We start from the raw sequence: 27,592 nt of genomic DNA, 5'->3' as shown, positions 1-27,592 counted from the left end.
CCAACATCAAGGCAATCCCTCATTTATTTGGGAAGGGAATCTAAATAAGAATTGATGAGCCAAACATGTTACAGATGGACTTCCACAAGCATAAGTGTATGGAGTAGCTATTTTCCAGCTAACCACAATCCTCCTTATGGGAAAAAATCACACATCAAGAATAAACAAAATCAGAGCTAATAACTCCTCAGGCTTCTTGGTAGTATGCAGGTATGGTTTAGTACCCATCCAATTTCAAACAGGCATGCATTGTCCATACTGGAAGCATTGGCAATAATTTATCACCAATTAAGTGACATTTGTATTCAGTTTCCTCAGACTGTTCAAATCTGTCATATATCAGTAACACCATTCAGTGAGTTTCCTGGTCTTGTTTAACTAAAATCTTACATAAAATAAAGATTAAATGCCTACATCTAGCTCTGTTACCTTTTAAATGTTACTACATGCAGCTGAAATAAATGGTAATTTCTCCATAATGAAAAGATTTTATCTACTAGGTTTTATTATTTACAGCCTTTCTCCCTCGTGGTTTCTGCAACAACTTCATATTTCACCTGTATATATCCTTTGCTGCAGAGAACAGCACTTAAGAAATACTGGGGGTATTTATGGTTTATCTTATTAGCTCCCTCTTGTATTTGAGCCAGAACAATAAACAGTACTAACTTCTCTTTTATTGTTAATTGTTAGTCAGAGATTGTTAGATGACTTCATCGTGTTGTATGAATTCATCATGAATCACTGCAACTGAAGGGAGCAAGAGGGAAGAGGAAACTCTTATTAGGCAATATATTATTGAATGAACTGTAAAGATTTCCAAGATCTCTTTAGAGAATATTCCACATGAACAGTACTTTCAAAGAATTATGATACACTTTTTTTTTTTTTTTTTTTCCCTTAGTAATCATGCTGTAAACTGTTGTTAGAATTCTCTTTGGAAAATATTTTAAGTCCTTATTCTTGGTATAGCTGCAAATCTGCTCTCTCAGGTTTCCTTCAAGGAGAAAAGCAATTCTGCCTGTCCTGATGTGACAATAAGATGAGATGATATTCCAAATTCACCCCATTTCAAATTTCTGGATGCATTTGTGCAATACAATTATATTTGAGTTTCTCTCTCAACTTCCAGAATTTCTGCTATCCTCCAACAGAAATCCCGTAAATATCTTTCTTGCAGAAAACCATACACATTTTGGCTTTCTCCATGAACAGAAAGTGCCTAGCATACCTTCTGAAAGTAAGTGCAGGTTAGGGACATATGTGTAAGATTAGATAACGAGATCTATTACCCACCCCTACCCCAAGGAATTAATTGAATAATGTTCAATAACAAGTGCATTAGTCATCTTTATCCCCACCTCAATCTCAGCAGCAATTATTTCTTCTTTTCTTGAGCTTTTGTGTTTTCCTAATTGACATACATATTGAAAGGCCTTGCAATAACATTGGATCCTTTGTGGGATGGTTAATTTACTGATACTGTGGATTCTGTATTCAGAATCCTGCAATGGATTATTCTCAACTGCTGCCCAGATGGGAGCTCATCTGGAAATATTTTAAAGCCTTCCTCTAGAATGGACTATTTACTCATCTATAAGATGATTTCTGTTGAAACAAGGAAAAACACGTTTCTGGTGCAGTGCAAGAAAAAAAATAAATCAGTGGCTTGAGTGGCAGCTGAGAGATTTTATGGGACATAATGGCCTGTTGGGGAGATGCCTTAGATCTTCACTCAGGTGAATGTATCTTCTTGCATACTGGGACATATTCGTAGTCTGTGTAGATCACATCAAAGAAGACACAAAAGATTTTGCAAGGCTGTTTTTTCAGCTAAGATCAGTGTGAATGAGGTCTGATGACTGCGAAGCCAAATGGATGTACATCAGCACAGAATTGGTGCAAATGGGAGTTTGGCGGAAATGTTTTCTCCCAAGGCATCCCTGTTCCCACTGGAATTAGCCGATACTTTCAGAGAGAGAAATCTGCTGTCACTGTGCATGGAGAAAGAAAGCAAAAGACAGCTGTCAAAAGCTGTGAAATTCTACCCCACACTTCCCCATACCCTGCTTCTTAGAGATCTGTTAAAGACACTGTTTTGGGCAAAACAGCAAACATTCACTTTTTTTTTTCTTCTTTTTTTTTTTTTTCTTCTGTAACAACAAACCTTTCCAGTGCAAGACCTGGATCCTCTTTGACCTCTCCCATCTCCAGCTTCCACATTTCAATGGTGTTTTGAATTTTAGGTCTGAAAGATTTTATTGTTTGGAATCTACTATTCAAGGCAGACCTAACATTTGTTTTCAGCTTCAGTCAGTGGCAATGAAAGTTTAAATCATCATTTTGGGCTTCTGGCTATTCTCCCTCATCTCCCCTCTTCATTTTACAAAGACCCTATAGCTCCTGCGTCTGCCAGTGACTGCTCTGCATATTCCTCTCTCTCTGTTGGCTCAGACTTTTAAAGCTATACTCTAAGTACAAGTACCCAAGGGCCTTATAGAAGGCAATAATTCAAGGTCAGACTTCCTTGGATCAGAACGCTGTCTTTAGCAAAGGATTCATATGTGACACATGAAGAATACACCATGACTTGTGGTGAGAGATCTTTCTCTTATGGGAAGACTTGGTGACTCATGATTACATGTGGGTTAATTTCATAGTACAAGCTCTCAGCCCACACCTGCAGTGCTGCTGTGTTGTCAGCATCCTCAGCATTGCAGTGTGATATTGAACAGTATCTGTGCATTACTGCCAGGCTGCCAGCTGCATTCATCTGTCTGTCTGCCTTGATGCTGCCAATGCTCTCCCCCTTCCTCTCCAAAACAATACTAGGAACAGTCTGGACCAACCCAGGCATCAAAGCAGCTGCTCTGGACCCTGTAACACCATGCTGAACACAGGCAATTATATGAAGGACGTGTTTATCCTACAGAAGTGTTGGCATCTTGTTCCCCTTGGTCACTAATACAGGTTTGTGCCTTGAAAACTTTAACCAGTCCCACAGGCTGAAAAAATAGAAGCTGTTCTTTGCTGGGATTTGAGTTTGATAGAAATTCCTGATGGAATGAAAATTTCTTGTTGTGCTGTCTTTGTTTGTGTTTTTGTGGTTCTACCTTGTAGGCAGGGTGTCTCATATTCTCTTGGTGTCAGTGTTTGCTAGGATGCAGGCTAGCACCATTCTCCCTTTACATTTACATCAAGTTAATTATAAGGCTATTGACAGTCAGACAAGCTGAGGAAAGGGTGTGTCAATCCCTGTGAAATGACTGCTGCCTCTGTTTTGTGGTCTTTGGCAATCTACCATAGGGAAGCTAATTATTGCTTTTTTCTTTAAAAATTTTACTCGTATTCAGATGGGTGAGCAACACCCACACAAAGCTGAGATAACTCCAGTATTGCTGTGGCATGCAAATTCAGATATACCTCTCAGCAATTGCATGAAGCAGGATTTCATAGACACAATATCTTTTCATTGTTGTTTTTATAGAATAGATAGATTAATGGATTTTAAGACTGCAATAAACTCTTGTGATTATCTAGTCTGACCTATTTTATTACAAGAGCCATAGATTTTATCCAGTGATTCTGACCTTCAGTCCAACAAACTGTTTTCAGACTAGGGCATGTCTCTTTGGAAATACATTTTCTCTTCAGTTAGAGACCCCAGCAAACAAAGAATTCACTACAGCCCCATAGTAACCTGTTTTAAGGGACTTATTCACGCTGTTAAAAGCTTACAGCTTATCTCCAGTTGAAACATTTGCTGACTCCCAAATTCCATCCACTGGATCTCCAGCTTTCACCTGCTGAAAGAAAGACTCTAGTTTTAGCTTTGTATTATTCACAGAGGTGCATGAGGGTAAGACAGTAAGTTCTCTCAGTTTTTCTTTCCTGTGTCCCCTATACTGATTTCTTTCCTATGTAACTATAGAATCCCTTCTCATTATTCTTTACATCCCTTGCCGAGTTCAGTTCCAGCTGTGCCTTGGCTTTCCTGATCCCATCCCTGCACATCCGGACAGCATCCCTGTACTCTTCCCAGGCCACCTGTCCCTGCTTCCACTGCCTGTGCATTTCCTTCTTACACTTCATTATGACCAGCAGGTCCTTGCTCAGCCGCACTGTGTTCCTGCCTTCCTGCTTTGGGCCTACCTGCCTTCAGTCTCTAGGGGGACTTCCAGATTCTGGAGTTCCCTGCAGCTGAGGCTCTGGGCAGCTCTTTCAGTCCTTGGGAGATCTGTTTGGATGTGGGCATCAGCCTGGGGAGGTTGTGGCCCCTCTGTCTGTCTGAAACAACTTCAGCCAGAAGTTGTGGAGGGTGGACACCATTTTTGTTTCAGTAGAGTAGCCATGTCCTCAGCTTCTCTGTGGGGAGCAGTAATAACGGGCTATAGGTCCTCCATATCCCAGGAGTTGACTAGTGGCTTGTCAGCTTTTGGAGACATCACTGTGACAGGCACAAGGTCAGAAGAGGAGAAAGACGGTGTGGTAAGAAGGTGAAGGTTTTCCCCTCCCAGCTAAGCTGCCAGGTGTTTTTGGTGCGCTATCAAGAAGGTTTCTCCCCAGAAGCAGCCATATTTTGCTGGTGAAGTGATTTGGGAAAAGTGCCTTTACAGTGCTTTGGCAATCCTTGAGACAAAAAGCAGCACATATGAGTAAAACAAGCATGAATGCTTGCTTTCTGCACAAGCTATCAGAGAGCTACAGTATGCATAAAGGCAGGCTTAAGATTTCTCTTGCTGTCTCACTTGCTTTGACATTAAGCACAGATAGCCTCTGCTTTGAGGACTGATAGAGAGCTGTTAGCTGATCTGGCATTTTCAATTCCTGCTGAGCGCCAAGAACCCTGTCCCAAGTTGCTTAAGATAACCAGATGTTTAAGTGCCCTAGGCACTTGTATAAGTGGTGATGCAGTCTGCTCTGAGCTGCGTCACGTTCTGGGTGTCCTTTATTCTGCTTTGGCTCATTTCCCCTGAGAATTTCCCACTAACTTCAGAAAAAGATCCGTCTAATTGCTATTTTGAAATTTAAGTTTTATTCCTTAGCCTGATAAATGGAGGGTTGATTAACTGATCTGATTGATTGTAATTTATTTTCCAGCCAGCCCTTCCTAGCTCTTTTCTACGTGACTCAACAGGACATTCTTCTTGATAAAATGTTTTGGGCAAAACTAAGCAAGAAGAGTGAAAGAGGAAGGGAGCGGGGGAGAGAGGGAAGGAGACTTGCAAAGTGCTAGAAGACTTGGAGGCATTCCTCTGCAGGAAAACCAACAAAGGACGGTACCAGGAAACCAAGTATTAATTTCCCACCCCACCATTAGCCTGACACCTGTTAGCCCTGACCATTACCCAGAGCTGAGGGGGAAAGGCTAATCTCTACCACATTTATATCAACAAACTGGAACAAAAAAGCTGCCTAATTATCCCATTGAACCTGTGTCAGCTTTAAGGCCGGCTCAGTTTCCCAGGCTGGCTGTGTGCCAGCCCCAGCAAGCTGGGGTTCATAAGCTGCATGCTAATGACAACGTCCTTTCATTCCAGCAGCGGCATAATTGCCAAAAGCAGTTTACAGACATTATTTTTATGGTCATATTTCAGATGACAGAGTCAAAGGTCAGCCCAGGGTTTATGTGGCAGCACATTGGAAATAGGTTTGTTTAGCAGAGTGATTGCATCTCAGCGATAACAGTGAGGCACCTAAAATAGCTGCCTGTTTTTCCCGGGCTGTCAGGGGAAGATAGCTGAGGAAGGAAGCAAAAATTATGAAGATGGCCTGAATGTGGCTAAATATTTAGTGGTTCTGCTATACCTATTTTTCTGCTGCTGCTGCATTGCTCAGTAATCAACTGGACTTGGTGATATGATATTGAAAGCCGTGGGATTCATTCACTTGCCATAAGGAAGATTTGGAGTCCAGGTCTCACAGTTAGCATAAGATGCAGAGTTAAGTCCCTAGATTTTCATCCAAATATTAATTTTCCCCAGGCATTTAAGCTGAATGGTAGGAGAGGGCTGTTTGCTGCGGTGCTTCAGCTTGATTCACTGCAGGAGCTTGACATTGGAATTTAACTTTGCCTGTATCCAAAACTTATAAGTATTTTGGCTTCTTAGAACCCACTTGGTTTATGCTTATACCTGGATTCAGTGGCAGAGATCAGGTTTGGACCAGGGCTTTCCCACAATGGCACTGACCATTCAGGTCAATTGTCTTGGTTCGAACCGAAGTTAACTTGGTCTCCTGTGAGAATTCTTGCACTGGCAATAAATAACACTTACCAACTGCAATTAAAAAAAAAAAAAAAAAAAAAAAAAAAAGTTAAAAAAAAGTGCAGCTCTTTTTGTTAATTCTAAAAAAGAAAAGGAAGAAGTTCAGGCCTATACCTTTTTGTCTGGTGAGAAAATCTGGCAGTTAAGGAAACTGCCAAGTCAACTCCGTTTGTCTCTGAATGCTCTTGGAGCAGTGCATGAGGTCTGAATTAAGGGCATGCTTGGATTTCTGGCCATTTGTGCCAGGATTTCCTCGACAAGTGGTGTTTTGTGTGAGCAGGAAACCCAAAAACACCATCCCCCATACTGAAGGGAATGTCGTGCCCGTGGCGCTCCTGGACCACACGCGGCAGCCCTGGATCACTGTCAGGGAACAGGGAGAACCAATGCCTTTGCACAATCCTAAAGCCTACGGCTTTACTACAGGTGTGTGCGCATGTGTGCATACAGTAATTTAAATGCTTATGTTAATACACCAGCCTGAATGAGTATCACAGGCCTGAGTTTTGCCATAATATTCCTTGGCTGCAGAGGCTGCCTACTGAGATGTACATTTATATGTAAAATACTAAGAACACAATTAACAGTGACACACAGAGAAAATCACTGTCAGTTGACATTAGTTTGATGGGTAATGTGAAATTTGGTCCTTCTTTTTTCTTTCTTTTTTTTTTTTTTCTTTTTCTTAAACTCGCTTCCTCCCCATCCACTCTAGAGCTGTGTCATCTTTGCCTGTGGGAGAAGGATAGTAAGATCTACAAATGTTTCTGCTTCTGTGGTTTCTATGGCTGTCAGCCTGGCACCAGTTCACAATTCCCAGAGAATATGACACTGCCACTGTTTGGGTGGGGATATAAAAGGAGAGGAAGTGAACAGAGAGCAAGAGCTAAGCTGCGTGTACCAATATGACAGTGTAAGAAGAAAAGAGGCATCCCTTTCCTTGAAGCCGATCTTTCTGTCCTTTACTGTGGTAATTACCTCATGGACCCAATGATCACTATCACTTGTGGAAACTTCAGAAAGAAATGTGTGCAAAATAGCTTATATTTCATATGTGTTTCTCTATGAGGGCAGATTCAGATAGCTCTATATCTGGCTGAAATTGGGATCCTATCGTCACTTGTTTCAGTCTCAAATATCAAATCCTTGTGCTGCAAAAATCACGGAAGATGATTTCCTATTCTAAGGAAAGCACAAGCAAAATGAAAATTGGTTGCAGGCAGAAATCATGTATTCAAGCACAAGTATATGATGTGAAGGTTAAGGGAAAGGCACAGAAAATATATTACTAAAATACTTCTCCCAGCTTCACTGTGTGTATTAAAAAAGCAAACAAAAACATCTCTCTTTAAACTACGGTTGAATTAGTTTACAACAGTAAAACTACAGGAGCTTGGTGCATTATATAATAATAAAAAATGTCAGTTTATTAAGTCAAATAGTAAAACTAGAGTTAGTCTCAGCTCTAATACAGTAATGTGGCAAACCATGCTGACTGCGGCTTTATAGTTTCTTTAGCATCTGCAGTTAGTTATGGCAGTTTTACTATCTACATTTCAATATACTCTTCTGATTAAAACTACTCATAGTTGTGGTTGTTTTTTTTTTTTTTTTATTAGATTTTCTGTCTACATATGTTTGATTTACCAAGGCATTGTGAAATAGAGAAAGTCGCTTTGAAAGTTCCCTTGATGTCTTGAGCTGTTTGTGAAATAGAGTACTGGGAATAGGACAACCTGAGGAAGTGGAAATCCCCTTGAACCTACACAGTCACCTATTGAATTGTGAGGACAATTTAACCATGGTAGATGCAATGCCTGTGGTAGAAACCAGTTTTCCTCAGAGGCAGCTGGTTCTAGACACAGAGAGACAAAGGAGCCAAACTAGCCTTGGCCTTGGCTGGGGCCAGCTGGCTAATTCTTGTATTTTGGTGTCACAACTCTCATAGTCCTGCAAGTGTTGTAAGAAGATATGGAGCAATTCAGCTGGGATTAATGACTAGAAACCTCTGCTGACTTCTCTGTCAGAATAGTTGACTTATGTTTGAGCTAAACATGGTATTCTGGCTCAAAAAATGGAGTAAGGGGTTATCTGGGGAGGTAAGGAGCCAAAACTATCTCAATGTTTTGGATCCTCTGGCTACAGAATGGGAGGCTCTGCTGAGAATCACTAACATTTTCTGAAGTCAATATATGGACCTCAGTGCTGCATTATCTATATTGCAGGTAAGACCTTGAAAAAGGGGAGTCAGTGGGCATTAGTAACTTATTATTACACTTCCTATTAAGTTATGATTTTCCTGTCTTTGGTCAAAGTTTCCCTTCTCTTGGCTGTTGGTTGGCTGTCCTCATCCATCAAAATATTTAGTGTTCCTGTTGAAGTGCCCCACACCAAAGTAGTTCTACTCTGCTTCAAAAAAGCCTGGGCTTTGGAGAAGCCAGTGGAAAACACCCTGTAGTTGTCAGTGGACACGGAAAGAAATGGGCTAATTATCAGCTCATAAAGATTTTGACTGTGAAGTGGCCTTCCCATTACTGAAGTTGCCAGGAGCTGGTGGAGGTTCCTGCAGTTGGGGCATGCGAAAGACACTCCACAAAAACAGCCTCACATAGAGCCATACTTTGGGAGTGGGGGCTGTCAAGCAGGAATAACCACCCAACTTCCACCAACTTCCATTTATTTCAGTCCCCATGGAACAGCACAAAAAACAAAAAACAAAACAGGAGCAGATGTCAGTCATTCTTCCTCGTTTCTTCCTTCAGCTGGGCTACAGAGACCCTTCCTTACTGTGTGTACCCCTTCACCCCCTTTTTGTATTTCCCTCTTTGTCACAGCTGCTCCCTCAGGGTGGCTGGAAGGTGGTGGAAGGTGGTGATACACCTCCAGCAGCTGTCAGTCCTTTGCTGATGGACACTGTACATGATGCGGGGAGCTGTTTCGCAGAGGAGGATAGGGCCAGTAAATTTCAACAAATTTAAGAACCTGGAAGCTATCTGCCTAGAGGAAGGGGTCCAGCTGGCTTTAAGACGCTGTCAGCCCACTGTTATCAGAAGCAACAGTTGTATAGTTTCTATATTTTTTTTTTTAAATCACAAAAACCCATTCCAGGGTTTCTCTATTCCTTTCTCTGTTATCTTTTCTTTAGGGCCCTTCAGTTTTTGGCAAAAATAATAAACATACTTTTTTTTTTTCCTTTTTTCTTTTTTTTTATTGGTCATGTTATAACTTTAGAAAAGTCGGGATGTGTTTTCTAGCACCAATGTCATGTGACAATCATGAAGGATCAAATAATAATTGTTTCCATTGTTCTATGTCAGAAATACTTCATCAGAAGATGGAGAAAATCTCATTTACATCCTTTCTTTTTGTCACACTTCAAAGCCTCCTCCCCCTCATCTGTCCAACCACCTGCATTGCTGCTTCAGGTTTGAAAAAAATGTGTGGTTCTTTGGTCAACTTCTAACAAAAACAGAGACACAGAGAGATAGTGGAGGTCCTGTTGCATGTTTTCTGCAGATAAATGGAAAGAGGTGTTGCGACAATGTAGGATATTTTCCTTTATCTGCTGTACACATTCTGAGAAGATTTATTTAAACATAATTTTAATTAAACCAATTTCAATTAAACCAATTAAACATTTTTTTTAAATTAACTGATTCTTAAACAGCTGATTTTTTCATTTTCATCTGAAAGAACATTAATCATGCAGCTATATTCAAGTCAAATATTTTCTAGTTTTGAAGTCATTTTGTCTTCCTGCAGTACAACTTTTAGTTGTTTTGTATGTCAGATCTTAATTATAAGTCCAAGAAACCAACCCCATTTGAGGCCAGCTCAGAGTGAAGGCTAAGCTCCCTCAGAGACACAGTCACAAAAAAACAAAACAAAACAAAACAAAACGAAACAAAAAAGTCTGGTTGCTCTTAGCATGTGTTTTTTATTATTATTATTTTTGGTGTGTGTTTGTTTTCTGATCCATGAGTCATTTCACTGACAGGCAAACTGACACAGGAGATCTCTGCATCATCTACTAAACTTTCACCAAACCAGGCTCCTACAAGGTTTCTAATAGGCTGGCAAGACCCCAAGAGCTTCTCTTCAGGTTATGGCAGCTTTTTTGGAAAATTGTAGTAACCACTTTAGACTAAATTTGCCAGGGACAGAGAATATGATTTACTGTATAGAGGGTTTAAACGAGATGTGACTAAAACCCATCTTGTTGTTCCAGATGGTGATGATAATATACAAAATCCTTGCTGCCAGGTTCTACTTGAATTGAATATGCTGCACATCCTTCTTCCTCTCCATCTTTAAGGAATGTTTACAGGTGTCTCATGTAAAAGCAAACTCCCAAAGTTTATCTGCAACTGAATCTTTTGTTTGCAACTGCTTTAAAATGGAGAGAGAGTCCTGTGCATTGACACCACTAAAACCATTAGATAAACAAACCTTTATTTCCTACATTTCCTTAAGACTTCAGATCCTGCTTCATTTTTTTTCTTCCTCCTAATGCTTTGCTCATTAACAGGTTCATTTGATTCTTTCCTTGGGAATTCACCAGAGTTTGCCCTCAATCTCAGGGCAAATAGTTTATAAGTGACCTGCCGGATGGTGTTCGTTAACTGCTCCAGTCCCAGTGGGACATTGATATACCCTTAATTAGGATGTGAGGGGAAAAGCCTTCAAGTGCTCCAAGATGACTTGAGAAAGTGAACTGAGAAAGCCTAGCTGTTCATCTTCCAAAATTCAAGGCAAAAGTGGGAAGAGATCGGGGGAAAAAAATCCCACATCAGGGATGAAAAAGAAGAGCAGAAACATTCGGGTGACAGTCAAGCACCCTGTTACATTTGTTCCATTGGTCATTTTTTGTTTTGTGCCCTATAATATGAAATGAAAGGTTGAACTCTACCGCATCTTTTCCATTCCCTTTCAGGTATGGAGAGCTGATACAAGCACAGAGCAGTGCAGCTATACTCCTTGGAAAGCACTTGTTTATCCAGGCCAGTCCTCTTGAAAGAAAAAAGCCACAAGGTGCCGTGCACAGTCAGCAGGGCACCCGTCTGCTGAACCTGCTGGAGCTGGATGATGCATGAGAGTTCAAGCCACTACCACTTCTCTGTGAAAGGCTGGAGAATTCAGGTGGGGGAATTTGACTTTGGAGCCTTAGTTTAAGAAAATGAGCCCATTCAGCAGAGCCGCGGGGGAATGTGCTTACCTTTGAGCACCTTACCAAATCCTGCCCTCTCACATAAGTGCTTTCTTGAACTGTTTGTTGTTCCAGCAATCAGTGATATTATGTGTCTCTCTCGTGCTTGTTACATTTGGTTGATATTTTACACACTACTATATAACAATAATCCTGTAGTGTAATAACATCAAGGTTATTCCCCATAACACAGACCAGATGGTGGCACCCTGGAAAACAGCACTTTATCAAGTGTTTCTGTCAGGGGCTGATTTTTGTTCTTAACCTTACTTTTTCTTGAGAAATTTTCTTCACCTCCTAGCACTTTTTGAAGAGTGTGGTTTGATGAATGAAGGGCCCATTTATATATTTTCCATGGAGCAGTGGCTGCCTTTTTCAGCCATCTCTGGAAGGTGATGTGGGGACTCTCTCTTGTTCCCACTCCCCATGACCAGGCTGTAGGGCTGCCTGCTCCAGCCAGAAGATTTGCAGACACACAGTCCAGAAACTGCAGCCAAACAGCAGTACGATGCCAGGCACCACACTGTTCAGCCTCACGGGATGGGGATATTTCAAGCTAATAGAGGAGTCAAACAGAACTACGCAAAGTAAGGGCCTGGGACTATGGATTGCCAGTGGTGCCTGTGAAATGGGGTTATGGTTTCAAGGACCTCCCTGCTAGCCTGCAAGGTTTCTTAAGCTCAAAAATGTTTGTAGTAGAGATACCTCCCAGCTAGAGCAGCCCAGGAAGCAGGGTAGTTTTGTGGGCACGGGGCTTTGTGGGGGCTTATTTCTTGCTGTTTTGTTGTTATTCAGCAGATAGCACTGCTTTTCTCTTGGCACAAAAAGTATCTAAGTGTGTCTTTCCCCCACAGCATGGTTTGGGGACACCTTCAAGCAACAACATTTAGTCCAAGCCCCACGTAAGGGGCCTGAAGACCTTTCACAGATCTAAGCCACACAGACCTCAGCGATTAAGATCTTCTAAGCCTGGAGAATGTGCACGTTTCAGTTCCGCTGGCTCAAATCTAACCAGCGTTATGCTTTGCAGATGTAATCCCAAAATATTAACACTGGGCTGTGGGGGATCATCTTTTATTTAAAGCCCTTCATATGGTTTCCAACTATTAATTTACCTTCCTAGCTACTTTGTACCCAGAACATTTCTAAAGGCTTGTGCTGACTGCTTGTGTGCTTTGCAGGCATGCCACAGACCTGGCTGCATGTCGTACATCAGCTTTGAGAAGAACATAACATGTGTTTGATCCACTTGCTCTCTAATTTCACTTTCACAGCTTTCCCAGAGAGGAAGAAGTAGCCCACCCTATAACCTCTGCACCTCCAACCTCTCCAGCTATTACTTATAGCCCTCATTCTCCTTCTCCTTTCTCCACTTGAGCCTGGTCTTCCCGGATGGGAATGACCTTCCCTCCACCCCCACCATTTTTATTATTTCCAAGACACACTATGCATGAAACTGCAAACACCTGGCAGACATTCCAGGGAGTGATCTGCAGTGCGTCTCCTGCACTGTGCAGGCATCTGAGCTGAACCTCATTTTAGAGATCCCAGAGGTCCTCTCAATCAATAATCCATGTACTTTTATGAGAGCTGGATTACAGGGATTTGTAAAGGGGGTGATTAAGTAATGCTTCAAAGAGCAGTTACTACTAACACCTGCAGCATTAATAGGGATCTATTAATGGAAAGTGCACGATTTAGTAATAATCCCTTATTCATAGAAATGCCCCCTGATTTATGCCCTTCAAAATAGACAACACTTTCCATATATCCAACTGGATTTAGATAGATGTGACTTCAACATCTGGCTGAGTGATGACATCTCAACTATGCAGACGTCATGCAGGGGGCCCAGAACAGTTAGCTAGAGAGGGGATAATAATCATGCTCCTAACATTGCTCACCACCTGCATGTTCATGCTGTGTGAAAATGGTTTCCTGTGCTGATCTATCTCAGGTGGTTATCTGCAGGTGCCCCAGACAGACAGACTGAGCATTGTCGATCACTGCCTGGGCACCGGGGAAGGCAGTGTTAACTCTGCTGCTGACATGATGAGGTTAGACACAGCCCCAGCGTCTGGGTTGCAGCCTATCTTACCTGGAAATGTAGAGCTGATTGATTTCCTCCCAGAAAAAGACTTCCCTGTTGATAATCACCGGGTTCTACCCCTGGCAGTCCACAGCAGGACTCTTGCATTCATGTGAAGTACTTTCAGGTCAATGAGTCTCCAAACCAGGACAGAAGTCTGGTCCCCACATGTGCCACACATGGCAGGATCAAATTGAAATGTAACTGAAAAAATGTACGGTCCTTTTACTCTTTCTGAATCCTATACTCCTGTAACACCTTAAGGCCAGAAAAAAACTTAGACTGTGTTGTACAAATTAAACAGAAGCAGGATTCAGATTCCTATAGACAGGTTGCAACTTTCCTGAAGGCAAAAAAAATGACACTGCAAACAAATACCTTGGCTAGATTCAGCCCAACGTGCTTGCCACTCTGCACAAGCAAGGTGCTCTGGGTTCCAGTGAATTCTGATGTCGGTACTCCACTCCTAGCTCAAGAAATAATGCTCTTCTGTTCCCTTTTGGACTTGCACTTTTCACTTCAGTAGACTTGCTCTGGATTTGTGCCATCATCCCTGAGAGCAGATTGGATACTCAGCAGCCCCGGACAGCTTAATTAAGGGCTGGAACTCTGCATAAATCCATGCAAAACTCTTTATTGTTTGTTTTTAGTTTGCTTTCAAGGCAGAGATCATGACGACAGGTCACTCCTGGATACTCTATAAATTATCTGAGGGGAGAAAGTAATTTTTCAATGGCATGTAGCTGTTACTCCAAACCAAACTTTGATATACTTCTGGGTAAAGTCTGTTGGGAATGTCCAGGCATTTCCAATTCCTGTCATTTTTCTTGTCTGTTTAAGTAGGAAGAAGTTTTGTTTTGTTTCGTGACATGTTTGAAGCATACTGCACAGGTCCTGCCTCTACAAGGCACCACTCAGGTCCTGCCTTTCTCTACCTTCAGCTCTCCCAGAACCACTGAATTTCTCCTGGCTGTGGCTAAATGCAGTCAGCGGCAGGTGAAGATTCACACTGATTCATGTTCAACCCAAAGTATTTCTGCTGTCACTAGCTAAATGTCCCACTTTTTCTCAGTGCACATGAAAAGTCAACACAAGTGCAGCACAATTCCTGTCACTGGAGACCCCCCATTCATACACAAAGGCTGGGGAGCCTGTGGAGCAGACGTACAAATCCCAACCATCAAAAAAAAAAAAAAAAAAAAGTTCTGTTATGAATGGGTACCTCCACTGGGGATGATGCTTGTGTGAAAATGAAAGCAAAATTTGGGGGCTAAAATGAAAATAAGATTGCTTTAATATATACATCCTGCTCTCCAGGCAGGAGGTGTTTGATCAGTCATCAAGAGGTGGCTTTGTAATTGTGATGCAGTCGCGTTTAAACAGAAGAATTAGAAAGCAAGGAAAAGCAAGCCTTTCTCTTTGGAATGCAGGATGCAGGCTAAAAATTTATATCCGCATCAAGCAGCATTTTCTGGTGGCTGCTGAGATGGCTTTTTTGGTGAGGTTTCTTAAGTATGGGTTGTCTCTCTGTTCTTGCCGGATTGTGCTCCTAGCTAGTCACTTGTCAGTACTTTAAGAACTTTTGTTATGGGGCTGCAGAACCACAGAAACTCTAATTTTACAAATCAGGTAAATCATTAGGAAACCTAGTTGTTTTGTGGGGTTCTTAAATTCTTCCATGGACCTCCTTTTTATTTTTTATTGACCAGCATCCAGACTTCACATTCTCTGCAGGTCATGAGACACAGTGTGTTTAGCAGTGATGCCTCCTGGAAGAGTTTCCGTCTGCTGCCTGTCATTATAAATGATGTGCTGTGAGGCAGAAGGCTACAGCTCGACTGGTTGGCATTTGTCACTGCCTTTGAGAGGAAACCTCTTATCTAGAAGCTAGGGGGAGAGCTTTCCAAATTCACTGTTTTACACAAGCCAGCTAGAACTTATCACTCCCCATGTATCTTGCTCTGTTTGTGGAGTACATCCATGTCAGGCTCTGAGTTGTTCTTTCATGGAAACCATTAAAAAAGGTCTTTGTGACTAAAAAAAATATATTAAATCTCTTGGTGATGGGGTGTTTTTGGTTTTTGTTTTTGGTGTGGGGAAGAGATTTCTATGTTTTGCCCTCTGGTCTCCCAGAGGATAAATTTATGAGAATTTATTAGGATAGATTAGGATAATTTGTTAATTTATTAGGATAAATAACACAGCAATTTCCCCTGCATTCTCCTGTCCTTCAATTAGATGGGACATGTAGGCATGCTAAGTAAAAATGTCTAGGAAGAATAAGTCTTGGGTGAAGACATTTTAAGCATCTATTTTTAAACAAAAACATCTCTGGGAGGTGACAGCAGGATCCATGGGGTACAGTCAGCACCATGCATGCTGAGACGTCACCCTACAGGAGGTTCCTTGTTATGATCCTTGGACACAAAAGGGCGTTTTCATCATGGAGCTGAGATACACACTGCTGCCAGCACCTCTCCTTCCTCATCACCCTGCTCCTTTGATTTAAGTCAAGGCTTCCAAGTCCCATGCTTTTTATGCTCGCACACATAACCTTTTATTTGAAATTCTCCTCTCTGAAATACGTCAGTCTTAGAACTGTTATGCCAGAAACACGTGAGATAAGTATACTCATTGCAAAGTTAAACCAGCTTTCTGCCAACTCTCACAGTGCAGGTGAGCACATCAAGGACTCAGCTGGACCCCAGAGTTAAACTAAGAGGAAGTTTATTGATTTCATTCTCACTTTAAAACTGAAGAAATCTTTCATAAATTAAAATAGTTGCATTGTTAAGCTTTTTACAGTATAAAGTGGACTTGGACAGCAGAACCTAGTAATACTGCATGTTCATAAATTTACTCAACCATGTACTGAGCCACATCCCTTTTAAGTTAAAAAAAGATGTTACGCAGTTGCATATTAATCCCTAATGCATTTTAATATTAAGCAACCCAACCTATTTCTTTGGTTGCTGCTGTATAAAATGAGATCACACTTGGCTGCAGATGCACAGTAGAGTAAGACTGTTGAAGTGTATCTGCTGATAATAAGGATATCTATTCACAGCTGATAATGCTAGTTAACACTTCTGTAGCACTTTCATGCATGCTCTCAAATCACTTCATGTGCAAGTAATACTTTCCAATTCCCTCACCATTCCCGGAAGATCAGAAAGAAACCTTATTCGAGTCACCCATAATATAGGCCATGTAGTCAGTAAAGAAACCAAGGAGAAAATGCTCTTATATTGACTGAACACCACTATTAACTTTAGTTTTTTATTATGATGCTTCCAAACTATCTCCAACATTTTCATGGTGCTTTATTTTATAGTATTTTGAATAGATCTGCCTGCTAGAATAGAAAACACTTAGGAGATTCAGTACTGTGAAAAATCATGTTCCACCTACAGTACATTAATCAGAGTGTTTTTTTAAGCCTAAATGCTTGAAATATGTTTGCCTGATCAAAAGTGTGCTGACTATGCTAGCAAATGCCTTCTTCTGGAAATACAGTTCCATAAGGCCCATATGACCTGTCAGCACTGTCCATTCTTTGTACTAATTATGGGCTCCTCCTTAGGGATGGAAGTTGCATTTGGTTTGCTTCAGGATCCAGTGTTTCAGATGCTAAACCAAACCACCTGTGTCTACAAAATGGATAGAGATCTCAAGTAAACTGGTCATCTTTCATGATCTTTCCATTCCTTCTGCTTTGGCCAGAAATCCAAAGCTATTCATCTCTGTTGTGGTATCACAGTGTCTCTAGTCCTGGGTGGACAGAGACATACAAACACTGAAGGACACACTGAGGAAAAAGTGAAGACCTGTTTTCTTCTTAAACTAATTCAGAAGCTCTGGCAAAATTGTGCAGAGTGGTTTTATTTTGTTTAATACACTTGCCTGGACCTTTGGTATATGTGTGAGCAGTGCTACTTTCATAGCTGATGGAAGGGATCTGATGCCGTGTTAATTGCAGCGTTTCTGTGGCAATGCTGCCAGAAATGTAGAGCCAATTGGGATTTTTTTAGTCAAACATGGTATTTTGCCTAAAGCTGATTCTCCCAGGAATACACTAGTCTTGACAGAGATGTCATCGGAAAGGTTTCTTAGGACCAGGATGGAATTTTTAGCGTGAGCCATTTGCAAAGCAGCAGACATCCCTGTATTTCCCATATGCTGAGTATGCTCTGTCATGTCAGCCTCTCACATCCCTGTGCAAGTGCCCTACCTACCGACCCACTGCTCCACGTCTTCTGGTTCTTATGCAAAGGTTTGAATGCTTTTGTTTCCTATTCCACAATAGGATGAGATCTCCTAGATCAGAAAAAACACTTGTTACTTAACGCCACATCAGTAAGTGGTACAGGACCTTCTCTGCAGCCAAAGACTTCAAGTCCCAGCTCTTTCAGGGCATACTCAGCATGCCTATTATTTCCAGTAGGACTGCAGGTTTCAGTAAACTTGGCTTACAGCTTCTCTGTTTTCTTCAACACCACAAAGCACAACATTAGTGCTTTGCACTCTGAGCACATCAGCGTCGCAGAGCTTTTCCTTCATGCTCTCAGAACACGGCTGCTGCAAAGAACAGGAATCCTGGCCCACAACCAATGGAAAGTGCTAAGGGATCATTAGGGTCCAACCAGACCAGACAAAACTCTCATTTTTAAGGCTTCATCTGAAACACCCACCCACTGTGAAGTGAACGGGACTGAATTTATCTTGAGGAAGATAAAGGCTGAGTCAGCCCAGCTGGGACTTGAACCTGTGGTTAGAGAAAAGTTACGCACACCACATTTGAAGGTTAAACCACAAAGACATCCCCATGAGCTAAGGTAAACATACCATCATTTACCCTTCCTATCTTTTGCTTGCCAAGCTATGTATTATGTGTATAGCAAAATATGCATATAACTCAACTGCTGGAACAAACCTGGGAGACTTGAATAAAACCAAAGTCCACCCTGTCCAGGATACATGTGTAGCAGAATGGCACCCTTATTCTCATAAAAGGCAAAACAGCACAGCCTTGGTTTCCTAGAAAGGTCTCCTACTATGGATTGAATTTGGGCCCCTATCCCAAGCCAGCTCTCAGAACAGAATAGACTCCTTTCACCTCAGCCATGGTACTGTATAATGCAAACTGCTTCTTTGTCTGAACCATCTTATGGGGAAGACAAATAAAGGCTGGGAAGATTGTTCTGAAGGGAATACAAATCAGATGCATTTAAGTTTGCAGAAGAGAAGCAGTCCAGGCTTGGTGCCTAACATAATAACAGGAGGAGAAACCGGGTCAGGAGCTATTGCCCTCCAGAAGCTCAATCCTCCTTGTGAATTCAAGAGGGAAATTATCATTGACTGCACTGGGACAGGAATGAAGCCTTGGAGAGAGACTGGGAGAAGTACCTTTAACAGGGCTGGCTTAGAAAAGTCATCACCTCCTGCTTTCTTCATTTTGTCTCTCAAAGGAATGCTCCCCACCAACAGCTGTGTTTGCTCTTTCAGGACTTACCCATCCCGAGTAAATTCACCTTGATCTCGTCACTGAGGAACTGATGGGAAAATGAGGTCAGGTGGTGAGAACCATGAAAAGAAACAGCATACACAGATGGAGCTACATTCCTATTTTTTGCATCTACTTTCTGATACCCAGGTCTTTCTGCTCATGTTTGAAAGCCGGTGTGGATGATGTTCCGGTACAGTGCACTATGCATGCTCCCCTTTAACCTCAGTCTCCTAGCTTCCTTGATCCACTGCACCACCTTGCTTTACCTAATTTATTGCTTGTCCATCAGATTCAAAATGCTTTGCCTCAAGTACCTTGAACACTAGCTGAATAATTTAATTCAAGTTTAACACTAAAAACAAAATGATCTTCATTTTTAGGCAAATTATTAAGTTTCACACTTTGTTTTGTTTCTAACACCTTTGTTTCTAACACCTGTTTCTAATATCTTTGTTTTAATATCTATTAAAACTGAGTACGTTTTCCAGTGCATACTTTCCTCTCTGAAAATGATTTCTTCTTTGAGTGCGTGTTTAAGAAAAGTCCGTAGCTCCAGCTCTTCTCACAGGATCCTTTCTCCTTAGGTGTACATGTATATGTTTGGTTTGGCTGTAGAGACCAAATACTATATAAGACATATTCTCTATCTTGGGCTTAGCTAGGTGAACTTCAGCAAGTTCATCCTTTATGCTAAAGTTCATTTTTCTGCATGTGAAACAGAGGTAAGATGAAAAAAACTTTCCAATCTCATAATAGAGCCACCTGAATGCACTGGGCTAGGGTGTGCATTATCCCCATTCCTCTACCACATCACAAGATGCAGTGTAACATGCATCAATGGGAGCTTGCTTGGTTTTTCAAGGTAGGCAACTTTGCTTCCTTAATGAGGTAGCCTCTCCCTACAAACCCATATCTTGTCTATCTTCATATGCTAACATGAAGCAGGAGAGCATGGAGAGCATAAGACTCACCTCCAGTTATACAGACAGCCTGTCTTGAAAGTTGGGGCACTGCTCCATCTCCCACCCCTGAGTTTGCAGCCTGTGTTGCACAGGGATGGTGTTCAAGAAACATTTGGACAATGCTCTCAGACATATGGTTTAACTTTTAGGTTGCCCTTTGTGCAGTTGGGAAGTTGGGAGTTGGACTCAATGATCCTCATGGGCTTCTTCCAGCTCAGGATATTGCATGATTCTGTGGTCCTCACACCCCAGAGAAGGGCTGTCCCCGTAGGACAGGGCAGGAACCCCAATCAGTGGTGCAGATGGACAAGCTGCCTGCATTGTTATCACCTTTAGCTATTCTTCAGCTTTTTTGGGGAGAAGAAGAGCACACAGGCAGCGTGACACCACCGTGATCCACTACTTCTGGGCGGTGGCGTCCCTTTTGTGGGGTCCTGCAATCAGCCAGTCCCCGGCTATGAAAGGCAACTGCTTCACTATCTTGGGGCTAAGTTTTTCACAAAAGAGAACTGTCAGTGAGGGAAAGGCCATCCTGGGCAGCCTTTGCAGAGAAACTGTGCTGACTACCTCACAGCTGTTGGCAGATTGGGTTTCCAAATTACCTGCTCTGGCTGAAAATAAAGGAACTCGCCTGTCAGCCACTGCCCAGCAACTACTCCAGGTTCATCTGCACTTTCCCTATCTGCATCCCAACTGAGTCTTGGCAGGCTTTGTCCTGGGTGTTTGAAAAATAGTCTTCTCTCAGCTAAGAGACAATTAATGTAACTCCTGGGTCAACTAATACTAAAAAATAGTTTGGATTCCATTGGAAAGCCTGATGGTGTAGGTTAACTCATCATACTCTCAGTTCTGCAGGAGCTGCCTTGTTCCTCAGACAGAAGGCTGCAAAGGGCAGCTCTGATCCAAGTCCTCAAACATGGCCCTAAGACTGAGTGCAGTTCCTTATGCAGATCTCAGGTGCAGCCTCCAAGTGTCTCTGGTCCCCTGCAAAACCAGATGGAGCAACTTCACCATTCAAAGTTGCCTCTGCTGGATCTCAGATCAAGCTTTAGTCTGTCTTTAACTGTGTCTCTCTTAAAAAAAAAAAAAAAAAAAAAAAAAAAAAAAAAAAAAAAAAAACGTTCTAAGACATTAGTACAGTCAGCAGAAGATCAGAGAGGAATATTCTTCCCATTGCTTCCTACTAATACCACTAATATTTCATAAGTAATAAGCATTTCATAAGCATTAGTCCCAACATAATGTTTCTTTTATTCAAGCATCTGTGATTGTAAGGGGGCTATAGTGTAACACTAACAGAGAAGCAATGACCAGAACAACCCTCTAGAATAATAGCCCCAAAGACTCTTCATGGCTTGCTGCAAAGTATTTATTAATTTGGCTAAGAGATGGCCTTGTGCCATATCCTGAATCTGACTGCATCTAAGAATTCCCCAAGATATTCCCTGGAAAGATTTACTATTCCCATTACTTGATAATGGGACAACCTAAAATGCAGATCAAGAGATTTTCATAGAAAATACTTGCTGAGACTGCTGTCTTCCTTGCTTAGCCGTGGCCACATAAAGCTGACAACTGGCCCTTAAGTTTCAGTTTGGACTTTGTCATTGGTAATCTGAAAAGACATGCAATCTACTAAGGGGAGGCCGTTTGTAACTCTGGGAAGCAAAGCTTCTTTCTCCATGGAGTCTGATTCTCCTGTGTGTTCAGTCTAACCACTTCTCAGTTTGCTGCTATTTTTAATTGCCGTTCAGCTAAAATAAATAAAATGCTTGCCTACAGCAGAAAAGAGAACAGCTATTGTCACTATAATTTGCCAGTCTGTGGGAAGCTCAGATGACATTTCTAGCCCAGCCCAAAGCCTCTTTGGCTTCTTTTAACCAGAATATCCCTCTTCTTTGCCCACCCATGCCTGGACATCTCAAATATGAGCAGACCAGAAAGAGCTGCCATAAATACAATACTGCTGTGGGCAAATACACAGCATCAGGCCCCTTGGATAACTTAGACAAGACCCATCAATCCACGAACTATTATACTCCCAGAAGAGACACACAGAAAACATGAAGTATTCAGAAATACACCAGCAAAGCTAAAGCTGTTTCAGTAATAGTATAAATCACTCTTTGGCCATACGTTGTCATGCCTGTCGTGCCAGCCTTCCTCTGAAGCCTGCTGGAATATCATGGTATTTACAGCACTGCACTTGAAGGCATTGCTGGGTTTGTACTGTGGCTATTAGATGATAAATGGTTAACTATAACCTTGCAGAGTAGTGCACTACTTGCTGACTTCTCTGTTGGCAGTTTTTCCAGACAATTACCAAAGGCCCAGTGAAATACTGCAGTGCCATGTACCAGGAGAGCAGAAATGACAGTATGGCATCAGTGTTTCTGAAAAGAAATACATATTCCTCTCCTAAATCCAGATTTCTGCATGCTGGGTTTGCTCTAAATCAAAGCTGTGACCACAAAGACCTGGCAAGTTGTACTGGTATTTTTCCACAGTGCCACTATTTGCTGGATCTGCCCTGGTTATCTGTTTTGTTTAAGATGTGCTGCATTAATAGCTAACCCCCAGTACTTGTCTCAGGAAGGTGGAAGCATCCTATCTTTAGGCCTTCCAGAACTGATGCTAAGATGATGTGAAGTTAGTTAGTCAAGATCTTAGCTACTTTTTTAGTGTTGTTTTTGTCATTACTTTTGGCACCACTGAAAAACAAGGCAGGGTTAAATGTCCACTGAGGTACTTTTTTTTTCTTTTTTTTTTTTTCTTTTTTTTTTCTTAATATAACACTGTTCTATAGGGACTAGGAAAAGGATTTAGATGAGTCGTGTACAGAAAAGCTGAACACCTTCCAAACGCAGTACTTTGGTGAAACTTGTTCATTACTTGTTTAATAAAGATCATGTGCCCTGTTATAAGCATCAGAACTGCAGTCCATTAATCTTGGGAGAAATTTTCCCTCCTGTTCAGATCTGAACTTGAGGAGGGGGTGGGTAGGGAATGGCCATTGAGGGTTTTTTCCACTTTCAGGAGAATGGCATGTTCCTCAGGGAGACAGTAAATTGAAATTAAGGCTGTTTCAGTTGGCCTACAGGATATGCCTGCAAATGTAGACATATCGAAATGGTGAAAAAGTCTGTCTGTGCCCATTCATATAAAGTGAATGGGTTGTAATGTTCTCCAGCCCTTGGGAACGGTGGCTAGATTGAGGAAAGAAGGCAGGAAGAATGAGATGGATTTGACATAAGTATATTTAAGTGCGCTGAAGGCTTTCTCTCCTCCCTGCGGTTTAATGGTATATTCCACTGGGGTCTACGAGGAAGAAAGAGAGTGAATCCCCACAGCTTTTCTTTTTGTGGATAACAAATCTTAAAACAGGTGTGAGCACAGAAAGATCCCCTTACTTGTTGTTTTTCAGCTTGTCTCAGCTGGCTGGCGCTCTGCATGTATTATTATCATTCCACAGAGTGAGCACTGGGGAGAGGGGACCAGGAGGGGAAGAGGAGCCGGGAAAAATAAATGACTGCAAATGAATAATATGAACTAAGTATGCCGGTCATGCTCTATGAAATTTATTATACTGTGGTTACCAAGAAGACATATTAGCCAGAGTAAAAAGAACAGAAAATAAAAGGTTGCAGTGTAGGGAAATACCTACTTGCCTCTTGGCAACGTGTGAAACAGGGGAATAAGCGTGACGGGAGCTCAGGCTGCTGAGCAGCTTCCCGACCTGGGGAGGAAGGCTTAGGCTGTATAAGCACAGAAAGGCGTGCTCTTAATTTGCTTTCAAGAAAAGATTAAGTATGTGTGTACAGTCAGGGAGACTCCTTGGACATTTTGCCTGTGTCGGTTGGAGGGGTGGCTTTCCACTGTGAACGCTGACTCTGGCACTGCCAGCTTCAGGTGGGGCTCAGAAGAGGCAGGGCACCATCTCAGGCTTCAGTTTTATCAGCCAGGAGTGAAGTCCTCCTGTCCTAAAGGGCCCCAAATGGCACTTTTACTTACTGAGACCTGCTTTCCAGGACTGCTGTGCACCCTGCTGGGGATTTCAGAGCAGATGTCTGGACACGGATGTCTCCTAAAAAGAGGGGCTGAGCAGACGTCTGCTTCTTTCTTTCTTCTGTAGAGAAGACTTGGGCAGACAAAGCAAGATCTGGTCATCTCTCTGAGGGTCCAAACAAGGTCCTTACCTCTTTTCCACCAGTGGGAGAGTGTCACCTCAAGTTGGGGTGGAAACCTTAATAAAGGCACAGTAGGTCTCAGTGACTCTCTGTGTGTTCAGAAATGCTTCCTGGGAGATTTTGCCATGTCTCCTTTAATCTCAGCGGGGACTAAGAAGCCAGTGATTTTAAGGAGAGTGATCAGCCGAACTGCAGAGTTCACAATATGGTAACTCTTAATAAACAGGAAATAAAATTAACTTTCTTACTCTCATTCCAAAGTATTTACTGAAGGGATGAGAATAAACCCCAAGCTCCAGAGCAGGCTGCCCCAAGCGGTCAGACCTTTGAAACTTGGAAGGGAATTTAACAACCTCTGCCCATATGTTTCTGCCCCCCTTCAAATGTCTGGCAACTTTGCAGAGGTTTCCCCTTATAGTTGTGAATTTCACATGGAAATGTAATGGTTTCATCAGGAGTTTTGCATTTCAGCTGTAATAAAAGAAGAGATAGGAATCAAAGACAGTTGTTCCAAGGGAGTGGAGTCCATAGTGTATAATTACAAGTCCCTCAGCCAAGGGCAGATGCTTGAACTATTTCAGTGCTTTTATTACTCTCTAGAATACAGCCAGTGAAATGCTGCTAGTATACAAGGCTGCAATTGCCTCTCTTGTTTTCCCTTCTCTCTCTCTTTTTTTTTTTTTTTTTTTTTTTTTTTTTTTTTTTTTGTTCCTTTTGTTCGTCTCCTGGACAGGCAAGGAGAAGGCAATGCTTTTTCCCTGGAAATAGCTCAGCAACAGTATCCTTCAGTGAAAGGAATTTTCACCTCTGGAAAGTTAACACCGTTTTAATCCCAGGTAAGATTTCCTGCATTTGCCATGAACTACCTGAGAGGGTTTTTTGGCTATGAACAAGAGAGACCTCCATGATTACTTCATGTCAGCTTGAGTGCAAACCCCAGGAAATATGTCACAGAAGCTAAAAACATCAGTTTTTCAGAAGTGACACCATTTTATTACATGTAATCTCTGCTTAATTAGTTGGTCTCTGTGCTACCATTGACACAAATATAAAACAGTCCGCCTGTTTAAATTTCACTGTTGTTGACACAAGTGGGAAGGGTATTCTGAGTCCGGGTTTCTAATGAGGATTTGTCTTAGGCCAGCTAAAGTGGACCTGGATTTCATTTCTCTGGTTTGTTTCAACAGTTGTCTCCATTACATGCTATAATTCCTGCATGTAGCCCTTTCAACCTGGCATAAGGACAATAGGTAATTCAAATATCTATATTGTCCCTGCACCCTATAATGGTATTACAATGACAATTTTATTACTCTCATAAAATTTTTGCAACTTCCCCACAGCACATTGTAATTTCACCAATGGTTGTAAAAGGTCTTAAATTATATTTGTACAAAATTGAGATGAATGGGTTTTAGTATTAATGCATTTCTCATTGTGTAATAGGAATTTTTTCCCCTTTCCTTTTGCCAAGTGTAGAGAAAAAGCAACTCAGTTCAAGTATTTGTCAACTCCCATTAGAAACATTTAATACTAATAAAATTTATGGATTTAGTTTCCAAAGGATACTGCCAGCGAAGTTCATGATTACTAAATCAGTACTTAAATACAACCATTGTTCACCTTATAAATTTATATATGTTGTTTGACATATATAAAGTGCAGCTTTGGAGGCTGAGTCAGCAGTGGAGGAGCTTTTTGTTTAATTCAAGCTTATAAAATAGAAGACAACTTATTACCAGCAAAGCAGCAACAATATGGAAAATGTTCCAGAGACGTTTCCTAGGAGTGTTGGGCAAAACATGTTCTGAACCAATGAGCAAGTGGAGCTTGCTCTGTTCCTCTAGGCTTAACAGTGCAAATTAATTTTCAGGCTATCAGAGCGAGGGGTTTTTTATAACATTTGCAGTGCCTAAGTAAGGGTAAAGTAGTGAGGTGCAAAGTACTGGAGTCCTTGCAGACATTGAGTTTGAAGTTTCAGCCTGTCTGATCAGTTATCTGTATAAAAGTCTTGTCAAATTGAATGTGCAGCAAAGTCCTAAGCAGTGAAGTGCGAAGGTACAGTTTGAGTTGGCCAGAGTCCATGCAGCTGTGATGAAAAAGAAGGGGGAAAAAAAGATGGCATCAAGGGAGGGGTAAATTCTGCTCTTGACATCTTCAGCTCTGAAAAAATATTGCTGTGGGGGAGAAGAAGAAAGATGAACATCTTGATTTTTATTACACATAAACGCAGCTCCGTTTCAGAAGCAAGGGTCTGAAAATAAGTTTTTGTTCATGTGCTAGATTTGCTTGTCTTTTTCAGTCTTCACTGGAGTCTCTAAGTTCAGGCAAATCCACCTGCAAGGCACTAATGAATTTATCATTCAAAACAGAGTCAAAGAAAACTGACTCAAGTAGACAGACTTTAACAGAAAAGGAATTGGCTCAGGCAGGACAGGAGATAACTAAAAATACAGGGAGAGCAGAGCCAGTCTTATTTGCAAGACAATCTTCTGCAGACTTTTGTGTTTTCAATTTTGACTACATTTATTCAGCTGGCTGCAGCTTTTTATTTTTGGATGTTTTTCTTTTTCATTATTTTTATTTTGGATAATAACTCCAACTTCTTTGGCTAGGACACTTTTTTTTTTTTTTTTTTTTTTTTTTTTTTTTTTTTTTTGTTCTGCATATGAGAAGGAAAATAATTGATGCTATAACTCCCTGAGGCTTACTGAGTGCCTGGGAGAAAAACGGCAACAGCATTTCATCTGCAAAAATGTTGCTTGAATAAAAACAAAAAAAAAAACTGAGGCCACATGTTTGGAGCAAATGCGCTTTAAATAATGGATCCCAGCATATTATTAACTCACAGTAACTCATAAATATGACAAGTGATTTTTTTGTTTGTTTATTTTACACCAGTGCCCAATTAAAGCCAAATAGCGAACTATCATCCAGCACTGAGCCAGTGTCCCCAAGCGGTGCTTATCTCCTGAAGGATTGTCTGCAAGAGTGAGCCTGGGCAGGGGAAAAGGGTGGCAGAAGTAAGCTGTGAACTCGAGGAAACGTTACAGCAGTGCCCTTCTACACAGTATGGAGCACAGAGCATCGCCCATCACCAGTACGAGGGTTGGGACCCGCAAAAATAAGGTGTGTAGTGTTAGGAGGGGGAAAGGGAAGGCCTGGAGAGGCAGTTAGAGAAGGAAAAATTCGTGACAAATTAGTTTGTATTTTCTGTTTTCATTTCTGACATGCGGAAGGAAATGCTCTGTGTTTTCTTAAGGAAGTGCAAATTTCTCCACTTCATCCATTTTAAATCCTCGCCCTTAGGCCTTTTGTACTGAAGCATAAAGTTTGGAGGCCTTAAATGGTCATAACGTTTCCCTGTAGACTTTGG

General features: G+C 41.6%; 1 long non-coding RNA gene across 2 annotated transcripts in view; it reads left to right on the top strand.

The window, feature by feature from the left end:
* The window catches only part of LOC106019059 (uncharacterized), a 202,938-nt gene that overhangs the window by 108,326 nt on the left and 67,020 nt on the right, over positions 1-27,592 (top strand). The window contains exons 2-3 of one of the 2 annotated variants that reach the window (XR_011808093.1): positions 11,200-11,405; positions 24,950-25,052. This is a non-coding gene — a long non-coding RNA (uncharacterized lncRNA). The remainder of the gene's footprint in view (positions 1-11,199; positions 11,406-24,949; positions 25,053-27,592) is intronic. The other variant, XR_011808094.1, reaches the window with a different exon arrangement.

The sequence above is a fragment of the Anas platyrhynchos genome, chromosome 3 (assembly GCF_047663525.1).
Source record: "Anas platyrhynchos isolate ZD024472 breed Pekin duck chromosome 3, IASCAAS_PekinDuck_T2T, whole genome shotgun sequence".
Taxonomy (NCBI): Eukaryota; Metazoa; Chordata; class Aves; order Anseriformes; family Anatidae; genus Anas; species Anas platyrhynchos.
Note: the sequence above shows the minus strand (reverse complement) of the source record. Positions and strands in the feature narration are given on the sequence as shown.